We start from the raw sequence: 18,297 nt of genomic DNA, 5'->3' as shown, positions 1-18,297 counted from the left end.
GAAGTTTTTTTAACTGTTAAAATTTTCTGAAAAAAAAAAGTGCTCTAATTAAAAACTGAAGTACAGAAAGAAAAACGAGCCACATGGACGATGCAGGTTTTCTTCGTCTTGAAAATCCACCGACTGGATCCAGGTTCAAACGCACCTTTAGGCGTAAAAGACTAACTCATAACCATTATACCATTCTGTCGACTTTTGTGTCACATTTCCAGGGTTGCCAACCTTGGAGAAACAATTTGAGGAGCATCTGTGGTGATTTTGAGGAGCAATTTAAAATTGTGCGGAGCAGTTCGGTATTTTGTATAAAAATCAATAAAAGTAACTGAAACCACTGATCTAAAATTGTTTTATAGTTTTAATAAATCATTTTCAGCACGAGTTTAAAAATATAACTATTTTTAAATTAATAAAACAACTTTAAACACTATTTCAATCTTTGAGTATAAGCATCTTAAACGTCCCATACTTACATGCTTTTTATGATAAAATAGCAAAATGTAAGCTTGAAAACTTTCAGCTGAGAAATGCGGAGCAAAAGAACTTCTTTGCGCAGCTGCGGCGTTTCGCTATTTTTGCGGAACAACTCCGCAAATTGCGGAGCAGTTGGCAACCCTGCTTTATAATCATAATTTTACGTTGTACAAAATTAGGTATTTATTTAAGCTCAACTTTACTGCTTTCATATAATTAGCAACTTGAATTCCGTTAACGGAGCATCATAATTTCACTCGAAGAAGATTCCCAACAAAAATAATGATAAGATAAAGATGTAGAGGATTGGTATTTATAGGGAAAATATTAAATAAAAGGCACACCAATATCACTGTTAAAATGTTTTTTCCATTTTACAATGTCAGAGCATACATTTTACTTTTCTTTTCTTTCAATAGATTATTAAGTTTTTCACCATCATTGTTTTCTACAAATGCTCGCGCCCCACCTTTGCTGATATCGCGTCCACCAGGTGGAGAACAAACAGGGACAGACTGATCCGCCGGTCCACCCTCGAACTTGTGCACCTTCTTTTTTTTTTCGGCCTCAAACCTGTGCGACTGTCCCCCCCCCCTTGAATTTGTGCGTCTTTTTGTTTCAATTTGCGACATCAAACCTGTGCGCCTTGCGCCTTCTGTTTCTTTTCTTTTTCTTCTGCGCAATTGAACTGGGAGAGAAACGCTCTAATAAAGATGTAAACTAAAATTAAGTTTCATATATATATATATATATATATATATATATATATATATATATATATATATATATATATATATATATATATATATATATATATTATATACATACAATGAGGGAAAAAAGAAAATTTAACTGACCATCATTATTGTGTGATTACCCGGTGTTTAAAAGAACGATGTTTCTTCTAAATAAATGAATTTAAAAAATCCCGTGATACGTGAAAATGGTCTTTTAGAAAGAATAATGAAATAAAACAGCAATAAAAGATCATTCACCGTATAAAATATCAGTATTTGTGAAGTAGAAAAGACGCAAAAACACCTTGCATGGGAGGGAAGGTATTTTTAAATCGGTTCGACTCAGACAATCGCCAGACACAGAATACGCCTCTGTCTGGTTTTTAGGAAGAAAAAGCAAGTTCTTCAGATTCTCGATACCAATTCTCATAGCTTTGTTTGCTGAAAATAGGGCAAATAAATGCATTTTCTCAGAGCCCATAAGAAAATTCTGCAATTACCTTAAAATATAAAAATTATGAAGATGTGAACAAAAGATAAAAATTGAATGAAATGAGTATCAATAATTAATTATTTTTGTTGAAACATTGTTCATTATTTAGAAATTATTTTTGTTGAACAATTTAATAAACCACCTCTTTTTGTTTTTTATTCAATCATACTCTGCTCCAGAATAGAGCATCTTCAAAATATTCGTAATTTTTAAAATTTCTTCATTTTTTTTTTCACTTTCACTGGAACCATAAATAGCAAAATTGATAAAATATATCCGTATAAAATATGAATAATTACCTTCATTCCTTTTTTAAACTAATATATGGTGTGATAATACAGATGTAACCTCAAGAGATGTCCCCTAAATACTACGGAGCCCTCCCCCCCCCCCCAAAAAAACGAAAAATCAACCCCCTAAAAATTTCAATGGCGTTTGCACGGGGAGGGGGATATTATTTCCGTTTACTGGATGCTTCTTCACTCTTTGTCCGGACGAGGGGGGGGGGGGGGAGTTCAGTTTTTAGGGGTCCGGCCCCGGGGCCGGGGACCATTCCTTCTCTACGCCGAACACTGACTGACTCGCTATACAGATGGAGTAAAACAAAAAAGAATACGCTGGCTTCCTGCCAGATGATACGGTGCGCGATCTCTATCCAGTTAACGATTCTCTAACACCCCATGGCTCGATGACCATGTCATCCAAGTTTATTCAATTATAAAGTTGGAAACATTAAAAAATAAATAAATAAAAAGCTTGAGCATTAGAAACACAATAAAGTTCTTAATATAATTAAAGTTCGTCACCTTGAAGTTAAAATAAACTCGTTTGATTGTAATATTCTGCAGAAAAAATACTTCAAAAAGAAAACAAAAAATGTACACTTCACACATTAAATCAATTTTGTTTAATAATTGTGTTTAATGGGGTTGTTTACTTCGTTTACTTCAGTCAAAGTACTACTTTTAGTCATTGAAATTGATAGAATTAGCAAAAAAAAAAAAAAAAAAAATGGAGCGAGAAAAAACTTTCATTTTTTTCCCAACGTTTAATTTTTAATTAATTTTTAAAAATGTCCTATTTTGAAAATAAGGCTTGGTCTTTATGACGTCATAAATGATGTACTTTGGCCCATCTGTCTACCGCGTTTCCACGTTATGATAATCAAGATGCGAATTAAATAGTATGCTCTACGCTTGCTATCAACCATATCGTTGCCAGTACGCGTGAGTAAAGATGCGAATTAAATATTGCGCTCTGCTAATGGCAACAGTGAATGGCAGTTCATCATTTGAGATGTCATCGGCAGAAGCGTAAACAATAAAAGCGCACCGATTAAAGTAATTTTTTAAAAATATTAAACTTGGTAAAATTATTTAAAAAATGGTTAAATCCTATATGTTTTTAAGCGTGCTCTTTCAAAAAAAAAAAAAAAAGAAAATTTTTTTTAATTGTGGAAACGACCCCATTGGCAGTTTAGCTACTCTGTGAATAGGTCTTTTAAATACTCGTGCAGCAGTTTTTTGAAGTTACTGCTCGCACTATTGTCTCTGCTTTTAACTGTTTTTAGTTACTCCTGCCACCCTCCATTTGAGGGGTGGCAAATTGTCAATACCATATCGCTGTAGTACAAAAGCAAGGTTTTCCCACTTGTTGCGCTTTTTTCACATTACAATACATTATTTAGGAACAGGACTCAAATTAAATCGTTGCTGAAAACTTTGTTGGTTCACCTCATAGAATTACAATGATTTTTCGAGGAGCTCCATTCTACTCGTAAAAAAAATATTTTAAATTAATGTTTAATTTTGATCAGTACATACTACTATACGAATTTACACTTAAGGACAATATTAAAGAACAGTATTGCATTTTTGGATTAAATTTGAAACATAAAATAATTTTAAGAAAAAATTAACTCATGCATTAGGCCTCTTGCGTTATGTTTGGAAACAGGAGTGTACTTATTTTATTTATTTCTTTTTTTTTAAACACTGTCTAAATCCAACATTATTGGGGCGATTCTCGAAAAAATGTCCCGTGCGTAACGCTAACTTTTTATTTTTTTTTTCCAGTTGAACAAAGCCTTCAAAAAATAATGCTTTTGGGGAATAATGCTTGCTTTAATATACTATCACAGCATAACAGTTAATCCCATATTTAATTAATAGTTACTTAAATAAAATAAAAAACTTAGCGTTACACACGGGAATTTTTTTCGAGAATCACCCATTGGTGCCATCGGTGAATCATTTCATATTCATTCAACGTTTTACTTTAATAAAAATAATTAAAAAAAAAACACTTGTCAACTAGTGTGCATGCCTTATGAATTTTGTTTTCGAATTTCTATTTCCACTCACGGAACCCCCTGTAGATGCATTGCGGAACCCCAGGGTTCCACAGAATACAGCTCGAAGACCATTGATCTAAATAATGAGACTAACCGCATGAAATCATCGAAGTAAAAAATCCGTTTGTTGTTTCAATTGTCTACAGGCCGAATATTTGTAACACATGTATTAACCAGAAACAAAAATTTATTTATTATGAATAAAACGTAACTACTCTTACCTCAGTTACAGAGGCAAAACTCTTGTTAATCATGAATACTAGACAGGATTTTTCTTATTCGTCAAATGAATAAGTTTTCCTGGTATGGGTTAAGGTGACGAAACCGATTCTCTTTTCCTGGCAAGCTTCCACTGTGGCATAAAAATAGGCCCACACGCCATTTTTTTTTTTAATGTGTCTTCTTTGAGAAATGCATACTAGTTTTATCTATGTCCCCTTCGCTTGAAAATATCATACTCATATTTGATTTTGTATCCGTGGCCAATCTAGGATTTTGGTCACGTTTAGGTTGAAAGAAAAAATTATAATCGTGATTAGACTCGTCATTTCGAATTTTTCCTGGAGGGTGGGGGTGGGGGGGGGGCATACTCGATGCAACTTATGCTGAAAAGCAAAAAATACCGCTCCCACCCATATGTAAATACATTAACTTTTCGAAACCATGTGGAGGGCTATTGCCCGCTCCTGATCCCCAAAATGACGGACCTAATCGTGACATCTCTAAATTTTTCCAGAGTTTTCAAAGATTTTTCTTTTCAAATACTATTGCAATGATTCATATTTGTGTATATGTATGATAAAAAAAAATGTTTTTTAAGAGAAAAAAAGAGAATGAAGGTTTAAAACACGCCAAGGAAAAAGCAATACTTTCGGTAATTTAATGTAAAAACACAGAAACAACTAGTTACAGAATGTTTCCGACCACACCACACTGCAAATACGAGTTGAAAGAGTAGAAAAGTATTTTCCAGTCAATCAAGCCAGAAATCAATGATGCCAAATTGGATTTAATGCTTTTAAGCAATCGAGTTTTTAAAAATGTCTGCTTCTGAAAAACGGTTAGAGTGACCTGAGCCATTTAACTTCTCCAATTATCCCGTAATAAATATATTCAACACAATTAGAGGAATGCAGGAAAACTTTGATCCGGAATTTCTGTATTTTTACCTGCCCTGCACATATTTTAATAATGATGGCTATCTATTGACATTAAACTAAAGAAAGACATCTAGAATATAGTTATCCAAAGTAATGAAATTATAATTAACAGCTATTTACAATAAGTTTTTAAACTGGTTCAAAGTGATTAGGATATAACTTTGAACGATGTGAGAAATGAGATGTAAAATAAATTATTTTAATGAAAGTAAAGTAATTTTGAGCAAGAGGAAAAAAATTTAAATACATAAAAACTCCTCATTTTTACTTTCTTTTACAAAAAAATGAAGTATTGTATTCACGAAAAAAAAATTCACTCAAAAATCGACCTTAATTTCCGTTTTACTCACCCCCGAATGCATATTGAGTTTTTTTTTCGACTCGACCACACGTGGATAAATGCGTAAGAACGTATAGACACGCGAAATATCCATAATGACGATTCCCGAGTTAATTACAACGAATTTTCTCGTGACGTCTGTATGTACGTATGTATGTATGTACGTATGTATGTATGTACGTATGTATGTATGCACGTATGTATGTATGTACGTATGTATGTATGTACGTATGTATGTATGTACGTAGGTATGTATGTATGTGCGTTTGTGCGAATGTGCGTATGTATGTCGCATAACTCAAGAACGGTAAGTCCTAGAAAGTTGAAATTTGGTACGTAGATTCCTAGTGGGGTCTAGTTGTGCACCTCCCCTTTTAGTTGCAATCGGGTGTTTCTAAGCGGGTCTTTTGCCCCTTTTTTGGGGGAAATCATTGTTAATTTCGATGTAAACTCAAGTGGTGTTACAATTCGCACTAAATGTGAATAGAAAAATTACGGGTTAAAATGAACAACATGTATTGCATAGGTGCAAGTTTGGTGATGCCGCAACACTAAAAGTACTTTCAGTCTCCCCCCCCCCCCCTTATCACACACCCAGACATCTGTTTGTGTATTGAAGAAAAAGGATAGATACATATTCTGTTGATTTTAGCTGGTGGAGTTTATGCTTAGCTTGATTTTTTTTTTCAGCAATATATAGTATTAACGCTGAAATCGGGATGGGGTGGGGGGGGGGGGGCTATCTAATTTCTAAATCGTAGCTCTAAAATGTAATTTTGGTCTAGCCCTAATAATGCTGAGAGGAGGGGTTCAGAGACTCTCCACCCAATAAGTTTTTAGATATTGAAGTTTTACAAATTGTAGGTCATCTTTGATGACGTTAAAAGATGGGGTTCTGTTGCTTGTCCCCGGCATTGTTTTAAAATTGGAAGTTCCTAAAATTCAATTTTTGACTTCCTTCGATGATGTTTGAGGAAGAAAGTCTCGAAGTCGTCTCCCTGGAAATTTTTCGAAATTGAAGCCTTAACAACGCTATTTTGGGTCATATTTGGCAACGTTAGAGAAAAGGACTCTCCACTGGCAATTTTTTGAAACTGAAGTCCTAAAAACGAAACGTTAGACCATTTACCAATTGTCTTTTCGTCCTATACTACATGGATCAAAAACGAACATTAACTGAAGTTTAAACTAGTAATTCTTATTATAATTTCTAAAAGTACTCAATAAGTAGTTTAAATGGTTGTTCATCGTTTCTCAAGAAAAATAAACCTAATTTTACTTCCTTTTACAAAAAAGGAAGCATTGTATTCGCAAAAACATTTTCACTCCAAAAACGTCCTTAATTTCCACTTTGCTCACCCCCGAATGAATGTTGAGGTTTTTTTTTCGACCCGACCACACGTGCATATATACCAAAGAACGTATAGACGCCAGAAATATCAATTTTGACGATTGGGTCCCAATACGTGTTCAATTAGAGACTCAACCGTTTTGACCGCTTGCGCTGGCACCGGTGCGACCGGTGCCTGTTTCCGAATGTAGCCTAAGTGTGTATTACTAACGCTATTACTTTATTGTTCATCACGAAACGGAAAATATGAAAATAAAAAAAGTTTAAAAACTGATACCAGACTATCGCAAGAAACACTAAAAGGTAAGAAGCTGAATGTAGGTGCTGTTTGATATTGTCTTACTTTGTCTCTTGCACGACTACGGCATTTCAATTGAATTACAATGTTATTAATGTGAGAGTGGCAGAGGATTTCAATATAACTAATGGTGCATTCGGAAACAAGGATCGGTCGCCTCGGTGCAAAGGCAAGCGTTCGGAAACGCTTGCGGTAGAACCGGTGACATCACTTAACCGCGTTCGGAAACGCTGCGGTTGTTTTCTGGCAGTCGACTTGGTAGCAACCTGTGGCACCGCTGTCTGGAAGCGGTTAGCGAGATCACAAACGTCACAAAGTCTGTGTTGGCCAATCCGGTCGTGTTTCATGTTTTGATCGTAACGCACGTGACTTGCTTATTATGAAAGTTACGCTTTGATTGGAGTGTCGTTTGCAGCTGAACTAGAACTACCGCGGTTTAACCACGAGCGTTCGGAAACACAGCTGTTCTACCGGAATTCTTCGAGAAATTCCAAATACGTCATAACCACACCGGGCTAACCACGCGGTGTAACCGGTGGATCGTTTCCGAACGCAGCCTAAATAAACAGGAATATCTAACATATCAAATGACTTGTTTTACACAATAAGACGATGATATCAAACAGCACCTACCTTGTTTTTTGACCTTTTAGTGTTTTTTGCGGTAGTTGGATTTCAGTTTTTTAATTATCAATAGATGTGATGTAATTTTCCACTATTATTAAAAAGTGGAAGGAGTGCATGAACAGGGTTCGAAATTAGATTACAAAAGTTATCATTGGCATTAGTACCTAGCTTCTTTTTCTTCTTTTTTTTTATCGATATGTTCTTCATAGGCGTAATTCAAAAACTTCGGCAAAACTTTCAACTTCCGACTGTTACGATAACTGTGTTATTTGTTAACAATTACTTCCACATGATCGGGAAAATAAATTTCAGTTTGTAATCATAGTCTTACCGAAAAGATTATTGATAAATAGAAGAACTAATGAATATCACTTTTGATTAAAAAAAAAAAAAATTGAGGTGTTAGCAAGTTAAATGTTCGCATTTACACAGACGCTGAAGATTTAAAATAATAATAACCAGCAAAAGACGATTTATAAATTGCATTAAAACTATTGCCTTACCTTTTTTTTTTTTTTTTTTTTTTTCGGCCATCTTCAACATCTGGTAATACTCACAGTTCTAAGTTCCAACTCGAGTGCAAGGCGTACATTTATGAAACTTGACTATCTGGCTTTGCAAATTCAGTTCAATTTTTACTTAAGTGACTATTATTTTCTAGCATATGAAGACAACGGAATATTCTGCCATTGCTTTTACAGAAATTGGTATGGATTAACACTTTTATTACATGGAGCCGATATACATACCTCGTATTGGGAAATTTCATCAACAATAGGGAAGTTGCAACCTATTAAATGTTCATATTTTGGCTATTGGATATTGTTAATTGACCCTCAAAACTAAAAAATTCACCATCGCCGAATTTTAAAACACCGTGGTTGATTTTTAATGAATTTTTAAAAATCCATGCGCAAAAGTGCACGCTTCTGAAACGTCACGAGCCTACGTCACAGGGCGCGAATGGGCAGCATTCCGCTGAAGATCCCTTGTTTTCGCTAGGAACATTTTGAGCGCGCTGATATTTTTATTTTTTAGAAATTCAATAATCCTTATGAACACACTATGGAGACCGGATTCGTTAAAGCACAATCTAAATAATCTTCCTCATGTAACATCAATGAGGATATTCGAATATTTCCGAGAGGATGAGAGGTTTAATGTTCCAGAAACGCGAGGAGTTAAATGCGAGGAGATAAGCCTTTTACGTTTCGTCTTCGAAGTCGAATGCGTGACCTTCGGCTTCTCCCCTATCGAAAGAGGCCATTTGACGTCACAAGAGCTTGAACTTTAAAAATTAATTTAAAAAAAAACTACTTATCGTATCGCAAAAATTTTTTCACCTATGATGTTCATACATGTTACTCTATCATATAAAAATAAAATTGAAAAATCGAAAACTTCTCTATTGGCGATTTTCAGTTACTGTACATTTTTTTAACCCTTAGCAGTCCACGGAATAATAAAGCATTAATCTATTTAGCCATTTTTCAAATAAGGCAGGTGAGCCATAGGTGGGCAGTGTTTCTAAGGTAAACTCCACCCTCCCCACTCCAAAAAAAGTATTGATTTAATTTTTTACAACAAAACGGCGGCACTGTGTTGTAAAACATGTGTCTGCAGAGCAAATGGCTGAATTTGATGAGATTACCCTGATCGGTTGCCATTGTATGCTGTGATTTCACTTTTGAGGAGCAATAGTTCTAATTTCCAGGTAAGAATAGATTTCAATTCACATGTGTTTAAATTCTTAGAACTTTGAGCTAAGATATGTTTTATGAAAGATTTTTTTTCTTCTCTTTAACCACATTAATTTTAAATTTGATAAATTTTGCAGATTAATAATTTTATATCGTGCAAATGGTGACCATATACATGTTCTCAAGGTGACCACTTCAAGGAAAACGAATATGTGTAAACTAATCCAGAAAGGGGCTGTTCATATCTATATAAATGATATCACACTTTTTTCAACATTTTCGATCCTCCTTCCTTTGCCACCTAGTGTCACATTTTCCCTTACCCCCCCCCCCCCCAGCTCTGTCATATATTATGCATTTTTTCGCAAACATACTTTAAAAAGAATGTGTGACGTCACACTTATTTTTACCCCTCTCCCTCCTCCTTGCCAAACTGTCAGTTTTAGGAACCTTCCTTTCCCTCTCAAAGCGTGACATCATTTGTAGACAGCCCCAAAGGTAATTTTCGGTGATCCACTATTTCAGGGATACCCACAAAAAGGGATTAAGGCGCAAGTTGCGCCATCAAAAAAATTTTTTTTTTTGGGGGGGGGGGGGTATTTTCCTAAGGGAAGGGTGTTTTTATCAACATCTTGTTTAACTTTCATAAACCATTTTTCTTTTTTTCTGTATCTAATCTAATAGAAGGAAGTATTCTATCCAAGAAAATTCTCGGGGGGGGGGGGGATTTCGAAGTTTGTGTGCCGAATAGATGAGTCATTTCGACCATTTCCGGAAAATACCAATCTCTGTGTACCTGTGTGTGAGACCAATTTTTTGGGGCTTCGCGTATTTATGACTTCGATTTCGAAAAGTTTTAAAAGAACGCACCCTCATCATCATTAAAGGCAGTCCAAAATTTCCTTTTTAGAGCTTCTATTTAAAAAAAAAAATTCTGGGGAAGAGCCGGAAACCCCCTTTTTAATAGCAGTATCAAAATTCATCTACAACAGAGTTTCTGGAATTTCAATTTAAAAAAAAATAGCCTCTGGAGGACCCCTGAACCTTTCATCTCATTAAGATTACCAAATATCGTCTGAAATTGCCTTTTGAAGCTACAAGTTCAAAAAATTTCCAATTGAGTGATGTTTTCGTTAACATCCATGAAAATGGTCTTGAATTTCAATTTTAGTGCTTAAACTCCGAAAAATATGTCCTGGTGAGTGTTTCCGAGAACTCCTCCTCCTAACAGCATCGAAAGTCTGCTAAAATTGCGTTTTCGGAGCTTCAGTTTCCAAAAACTGCCTGCCCCTAATGTTACAAAAGATAGCCTGCAATCACATTTTTGCTCCGCAGTTTCAACCTTCCCCCTCCAATCGTTTGTAATAAACTTCAGCTCTGAGTTCCATTTTGTCTTGTTAGTTTTCTTCATTTGCAATTTTTACTATTTAAGCTGTCCGTTGTTCATTCTCGTAGCTTTTACTGGATGTCTTTACATCCAAAAGCTCACTATTTTGCTTCCCTGAAAGCCCAAAACACGTGTCTGCAATAATTTGCTAATTTTGTGCGTCATAACGTTGTTATGCTATTACTTCTGACCACAAAGGTATTTATTTCTTATTACCGAAGATCGTCTGAAACTGCGTTATTAGAGCTTTAATTTCCAACAATTGCCGCGGAGTGCCACCAAGCTTCTCTTTTCCCCAAATATTACTAAAGATCGTAAAAAACTGTTTTCAAACAAAAGTTTAGAAAAAAGCTCCGTGGGAGATTTTCCGAAAATTCCCCTCCCGCCTAATATCATCGAAAGTCGGCTAGAACTGCATTCAATCGTGAAAACGTGACAGCCACCTAATGTTGCCAAAGATGGCCTTCAATCCTGTTTTTTAAACTTTAAATCCAAAAAACTTCATGGGTAAAACCCCCGAATCCCCTTTTACATTACATAATCGAAGAAAATCCACAATAGGGAAGTTGCAACCTATTAAATGTTCATATTTTGGCTATTGGATATTGTTAATTGACCCTCAAAACAAAAAAATTCACCATCGCCGAATTTTAAAACACCGTGGTTGATTTTTAATGAATTTTTAAAAATCCACGCGAAAAAGTGCGCTCTTCTGAAACGTCACGAGCCTACGTCACAGGGCGCTAATGGGCAGCCTTCCGCCGAAGATCCCTTGTTTTCGCTAGGGACATTTTGAGTGCGCTTATATTTTTATTTTTTAGAAATTCAATAATCCTTTTGAACACACTATGGAGGCCGGATTCCTTAAAGCACAATCTAAATAATCTTCATCAATTAACATCAATGATGATATTCTAATATTTCCTTGAGGATGAGAGGTTTTATGTTCCAGAAACGCAAGGAGTTAAATGCGAGGAGATAAGCCTTTTACGTTTCGTCTTCGAAGTCGAATGCGTGACCTTCGGTTTCTCCCCTATCGGAAGAGCGGATAACGTCACTTCCTATGCCATTTGACGTCACAAGCGCTTGAACTTAAAGAATTAATTTAAAAAAAAAAACTACTTATCGTATCGCAAAATTTTTTTTTCACCTATGATGTTCATACATGTTACTCTATCATATAAAAATAAAATTGAAAAATCGAAAACTTCCCTATTGTGTCTTTTGACATTTAGCTTCGAAAAATCGCGGCGGGATTCCCGCCAAACCTTGACTCTGCTTAACATTGCCAAAAATCGTCTTAAAGCAGCGTTTTTATTACAACAATTTCGAAAAAGTTCCGAGGGAGTACCCCCGGACTCCCTTCTTACCAAAGATCGCCTAAAAAACTGTGCTTTAAATAGAGTTTCAATTTCGAAAAATTGCCAGCGGGAAGAGCCACCTCTCTTCTCCACTGACTAACATTACCAAATATCGGCGGAAACTGCATTTTTTGAACTGCAATTTCGAAAATTCCGGGGGAGAATCCACAAGAACCGTTATTTCTGACTCAATATTATACTTACAATAGGAGTCATATTGTTTATATATGTAATAACTTTCTTCTAAATCAATATCTGAATCCCCCCCCCTTCTCTCTTTATATTTATACCATGGTGAGAACTGAGAAAGGTGGGAGGGGCTTCCAAAAAACTCTTTCCCCCCTTAATTCTTTTAATTTTGCAGCGGTCCTGATAAATTCAATGTTATCATTATTTTTGCTGGATTTATACATAAATTACTTATTTCTCAGAGAATAAATCGCGCAAATCTGGTAGCCGCAACACTCAACTTTGAAATTCTGATCAACCGGCGAAACTTGGTAGTAGCAGCGATTATTCGCAAGATTCTAAATTTACTATAAAATACTTTTGCTTGTACTTGTAATCGCTGTTGTAAATGTAAGCATTTTGTTTTCGTATTTGTTGTATCTTAATTTGTCTCAAGCAATTTATTTCTTGGTTTTTAAAATTTTTTTAAATACTTTTGACAGATTTATTAAATGAATGCGAATTTAAGTGGAAAATTTTGACTCTAAAAATGTAATGTTTAACGTAATTTAAAATCAAGAGAGTTGCGAAAAGTTTTGGCGGGGGGGGGGGGGGGAATTTTCGCCATAGAGTTTGGGGGAGATGGACAACCTTGCACCTATATTATATTTTAGCATTACAAATTATTCTGGAATAAAATACATTTTAAATATTCACAGAGCAAGTGAAGCCATGACAGTGTTAAAATATCTCACTTGGGATTTTCCCCTCCTATTTTTCTAGTTATTAAAGACAATTTCCTAGTAATTAAATTTTTTCTTTTTATTTAACCTTGTTTCTTTTAGAAGTAAAAATTATATACCGATAATGTTTTTCTCAATCTATAATTATTAAAGATTTCAACAAACACAAACACATGGGCCACTTTTGGAACAATGCTCCAAAGGTGGCCCGCAAGCTGCTTTATTTTGGAATTGTATTTAAAAATGAATTACATTTTATCGTTCAAAAGGAATTGCAATGTGTTACAAACAAGTGTAAAATTCAGCGTGAAAAATATCAGCCAAATGTACTAAACCAGAAGAATGTAAAAAATCACCAAAGCTTAAGTTTGACCACCTTTGACTCACTTACCTTCTTCATTCTATTCTTACTAGACATAGTGGATACGCTGCGATTTGAACAAATACGCGTTTTTACGATATTGAACAGAAGTCGGAAAAAATTATTTTCAAATAAAAAAAACCGACTTCAAAAAACAAAGAACTAAAAAGTAAAAAATAATTGGTCTTACTTATACATACGATTTCCTACCCAAACGTATAAATCAAATTTATTTTACACGATGAATTATTTTAATACCTAACTAATTATATACGATCTCTTAATTTTTAATTACCATTTGAAGTCGGAGCCTCCTATGAACTACTACCTAACGTAACTGAATAGGTTTAGTTTTAAAGACTTTCGCGTTTTGTTTAATTAGTGTTCGATTCCGAGTCACAAGTGACTACAACTGTTTTTTTATCGAGGACTGCATACTAAGTGCCTTGCCTCCATTATTTTTTATACCGATAGATGGCAGCACCATCACCGGATCGAACAGTTAATGAGAATTTAGAACTAGACCAGGAGCTAATAGCTACCTGGTGCTAGCACCCCCAGAGGTATCGTTTCACTTGGAGGACATTGAGACCACGAGCATATTTAACGTCGCCCATTAATTAGTGTTTAACTCAGGATTTGGTGGGTTGTCAGTTAAAGTTACACTGAGTAAATGTTTTATGGCACAATATTGAAATTAAATTTAGTTTATTGTTTTTTGCCCATAACTTTTTTTCTAAAGAGCAAATATGGTGAAGCAAAGGTTTGGGACCTAACTTTTCCTAATCGGTCCAGGCGTCTTCCAATAATCGGGGAGCATAGTACATTAAAAAGTTCCAACAAAGTCTGTTAATTAGTATCGCCATAACTGTAAATTAAACTGACGGCGTCATGAAATATTAAATCTAGAATACTTGTCAAACTTCAGAAATTGGACACCAGTTACAATATATTTAATATGGAATATAAATTTAATCGTCGGAGGGGACGGGGAGGGGGATTTTTGTCTTCAATTCCCCTTGAATTGAACACTAAATATATTTCAAAACTGAAACATTAAAAAAAAAAAAAAAAAACTTAAATGACTAAATGAAGTTATTTATTAGCAAAAAAAAATATTTAACTCAACTATTTTCGTAGCAAAACACATTTAATTTACTGATTTGCTACATGAATAATAAATGGGGCATTCCAAGGTATTTTTGACATTTATGTAGAGTCCGTAACGTGACCTTTTTTGCCATAACTTTTTAATTTACTGTTTGATTAGCATATTATTTTATTTTGATCTTTTCCTACCAACACACCAGCTCAAATTAAAATAATTTGCAAATCAAACGGTAAATTAAAAAGTTATGGCAAAAAAAGGTCACGTTACGGACTCTACATAATGTCGAAAGTACCTTGGAATGCCCCAAATACATTAGTAAGACTATAGTTAAAATTAATAGGGCTCGACCGATGGCATTTTTTGGCCGATGGACCGATGCCGATCGTTGGCCGATTGTTCAAAGATAGCCGATTGCCGATTATTTTCCTCCAAATGGCCGATTGCCGATGACCGATGGCCGATGCCGTTCGCCGATGGCAAAAAAAAAAAAAAAAATCTAACAGAAATAAATTGATAAGATTGTCAGGGATTTAAAGGAACATTGATTCATTTCACTTTACTTCCTTGCTCTAAATAAGGAATTGTAGTCACAAAAAAAAATTAAAAAAAAAAAAAAACAGATTTCGACCTAAATTTCTATTTTACGATCACCCAATTTAAACTTCACAACTTTTTCTGCACATCTGTACATGCATATGTAATTAAGAACATATAGATGACCAAAATATCCATTTTTAACCCCTCCTTAGTTAATAATTGCAAATTCTCTTGTGATGTCTTCATGTGCGTAAACTTACGTCACTCAAAAACGTTATTAAATAGTAAGTTGAAAACTCATACGTACGTAGTATGATCTAAAAGTTCGAGGACAAGTTGTATAAAACCTTACCCTGAATAGTTCGCATTACAGAAGTACGTCTGTCTACAAAATAGTAACCTTGAACGACTATGCACTTCTGCCAACGTTCGTATAGCTTTTAGAAGGACTCATGGAAGACATTTATCGCAAACTCCTGTAAGGCCTCTTACGCTGCTGCTTTAACTTCATCGTGGGGAACAAGTCGACTTCATGTTGAGGATGCACGGTTCGATAGGTCAATGCTCTGATATGTCAAACAAATAACATAACGTTTCTTCGGACATAGCTCCGTGTGACTTTACCTGTTCCCAGCAAAAAAAAATGCATGGACGCCGCTTTCTTCCGTCAGGAGAAGATAAAGCTGCACCACAGAAGGTAGCGAAAAAATAGCTTCCAGGAGTGTATCCAAAAGTTATATGAACACTGGCAGAAGTACATAGTCCCTCAAGGTGACCTCTTGAAGGTGGATGTGCTTCGGTAATGTGAACTATTCTGGGCAAGGTTTGATACAGCTTGTCCTTGGAACTTTTGGATCGTACTACGTACAATCTGTATAGGGTGTAGTTACGCTTCTCCTTTTCTGACTGCTTTATGATGGAAGACAAAGAACAACAGACAAAAAAAAAAAAAAAAAAAAAAGTAACAAAAGTAAAATCTGTGACCTACTTCCCCCAATTAATTCTAATTTGAATTCCGAAACTTTGAATTCAAATTATGTTTTTCGCAATCTCGAGTTGCGACAAGACCCTACTTATTAGAGTTATTGTTTCTAGAAACGGCTCCCCCCCCAAGCATGTCCCTCCTCCTGGGTGGTTACGTGTGTATAGTTGTGTGTGTAGGCTTACGTGTGTGCACGTAGGCGTGTGTATGTGTGTAAAGGAGTGCGCACGTAGGAGAGTGTATATGACCATGCGTGTGTATTAGGACATGGACGCCACCGCCCAGCAAAAGTGGATTCCGGTGGACAGTGCTCAGGACCAGCAGCGCCGCCGCCGGTGGACGGTGGTGCTGCAGCCCTGGTCCAAGCTGAAAAAGGAACCGTAACGTCAAGGACAGTCAAATGAAAGCAATAAGCAATCGTGATTGCTCAAAAAAAAAAAAAAAGAAAAGAAAAGAAAAAAAAAGGAAGAAAAACAAAGAGACTGTTTAATAACCAATTGATTTGTTTTGTTTTTTTAATTGAATATATAACCAAGATTTCTGTAATATTGTGATAATGTATGGATTTAGGTGCACTAAACAAAGTTAAAAAAACATTAAATTATGTTGTTTAATCATTCAAAAAAAATTAAGAATAAAACTATGAAACCGTCAACAAATTACGCAATTAAAGTGGAAAGATTGCACGTAAACATTTTTAGTCATCGAATTAAACAAAAAAGTAACAGATAAATTAGAATATTAAATCATAGCATTAATATTTTTATACTTGTTTAAAATTTATGAACAGAAAAGTTTGCATTTTTTATAAAAGCTATAACAGTGACATAAATTTTGCGGAAAAAAGAAATAGCCATGAAAAAAGCGAAGGTCTTAAAACGCAGCCACAATAAACAAACTCAACATCTACCCCAAGTTAATAACTGAATACATATACTACTTGATCTGATGTTTGCACACGTAATATTGAACAATTTGATTGGTTAATCTTTTATGAAGCACTAAAAACAAGTTAAAATTAAATTTTTCAATTTAACAATATTTTTCTAAAATTGAAAGAATTGCATAATAGAAAATCCTTGAAACTTTTCTCTAACATATAGAAATTAAAAATATGATGAAAACGAAAATAACTTATTCATTGATTTTATATAGATACATAAAAATAGTTACTTACAACAGAAAAACAAATCGAACGCTATTAATGATGCAAAAAAGAGGGCGCATCACGAAATATTGGTGAAAAATTGGATGGTAGAGGAGAAATTGATTTATATTTAGTTTTCAAAAAAAAAAAAAAGATGGGGGAGAGTCCCGGAGCTCCATCTTTTACCCCTTTAACGTCAACAAATATGGCCCATGACCGCGTTTTAAGGCTTCAATTTCCGCAGATTTCCCCGGAGTCCCCTGTACCAGAGTTTCCCCTAACATCGCCAAAGACCGTCTAAAATTGCGTTTTTAAAACTATAAGTTTCAAAATTGAGAGATTTAATGAGCAAAATCAAATCAATCAAATTGATGAGATTTTTTTCTTATAGCGCCCCCCCCCCCCTAAGAACTATTTTCTAGTTGTGCTACTGTTGTTTGTTGTTTTGTATGTACGTGCGTGAATAGATCATTACAAGATTATTTGTTTTATTCCAAAATATATCTTCCCATTGTTACACAGACATTATTACTTGTTTTAAATCACTGCTCATGTAGTTTTAAAGAAAATGTGACAAGTTATCAATTGTTGGAAGAAAACAAAAAGAGTTTGATGTATTTTTTTTTCTTTGTCTGCATAAAAACTCTGAATCTGGCCCATGGTCGCGCGCAGATTCATATGCAGAAGGGCACACCCGCATGTAAATTAAGAATTTTTTTTACTTGTTTTTTAATGTATTTATTTTTAGTTTTTTTTTTTCAATTTAGTTTGCTCATTTTTATTTTATTGAGCAACCACGATTGCTTATTGCTTTCATTTGACCGTCCTTGATGTCCGGCTCCTTTTTCAGAATAGACCAGGGGCCTCTGCAGCACCGCCGTCCACCGGAGGACGGAGCTGCTCCTCTGGTCCTAGCCTCCACTAGCAGCACTGTCCACCGGAATCCCCTCCTCCTAGGCGGTGGCGTCCA

The 18,297-nt window shown here is 35.1% G+C and overlaps 1 protein-coding gene across 1 annotated transcript in view; it reads right to left on the bottom strand.

Moving 5' to 3' along the window:
• LOC129219238 (focal adhesion kinase 1-like) overlaps positions 1–4,299 on the bottom strand; it is a 246,263-nt gene extending 241,964 nt beyond the window's left edge. The window contains exon 1 of the mRNA XM_054853564.1: positions 4,276–4,299. The gene's annotated coding sequence lies outside the window, so the exon portion shown is untranslated. The remainder of the gene's footprint in view (positions 1–4,275) is intronic.
• Positions 4,300–18,297: the final 13,998 nt, after the last annotated feature.

The sequence above is a fragment of the Uloborus diversus genome, chromosome 3 (genome assembly GCF_026930045.1).
Source record: "Uloborus diversus isolate 005 chromosome 3, Udiv.v.3.1, whole genome shotgun sequence".
Classification (NCBI taxonomy): Eukaryota; Metazoa; Arthropoda; class Arachnida; order Araneae; family Uloboridae; genus Uloborus; species Uloborus diversus.
The sequence above is the reverse complement of the archived record's forward strand: the minus strand, read 5'-3'. Positions and strand labels throughout refer to the sequence as shown.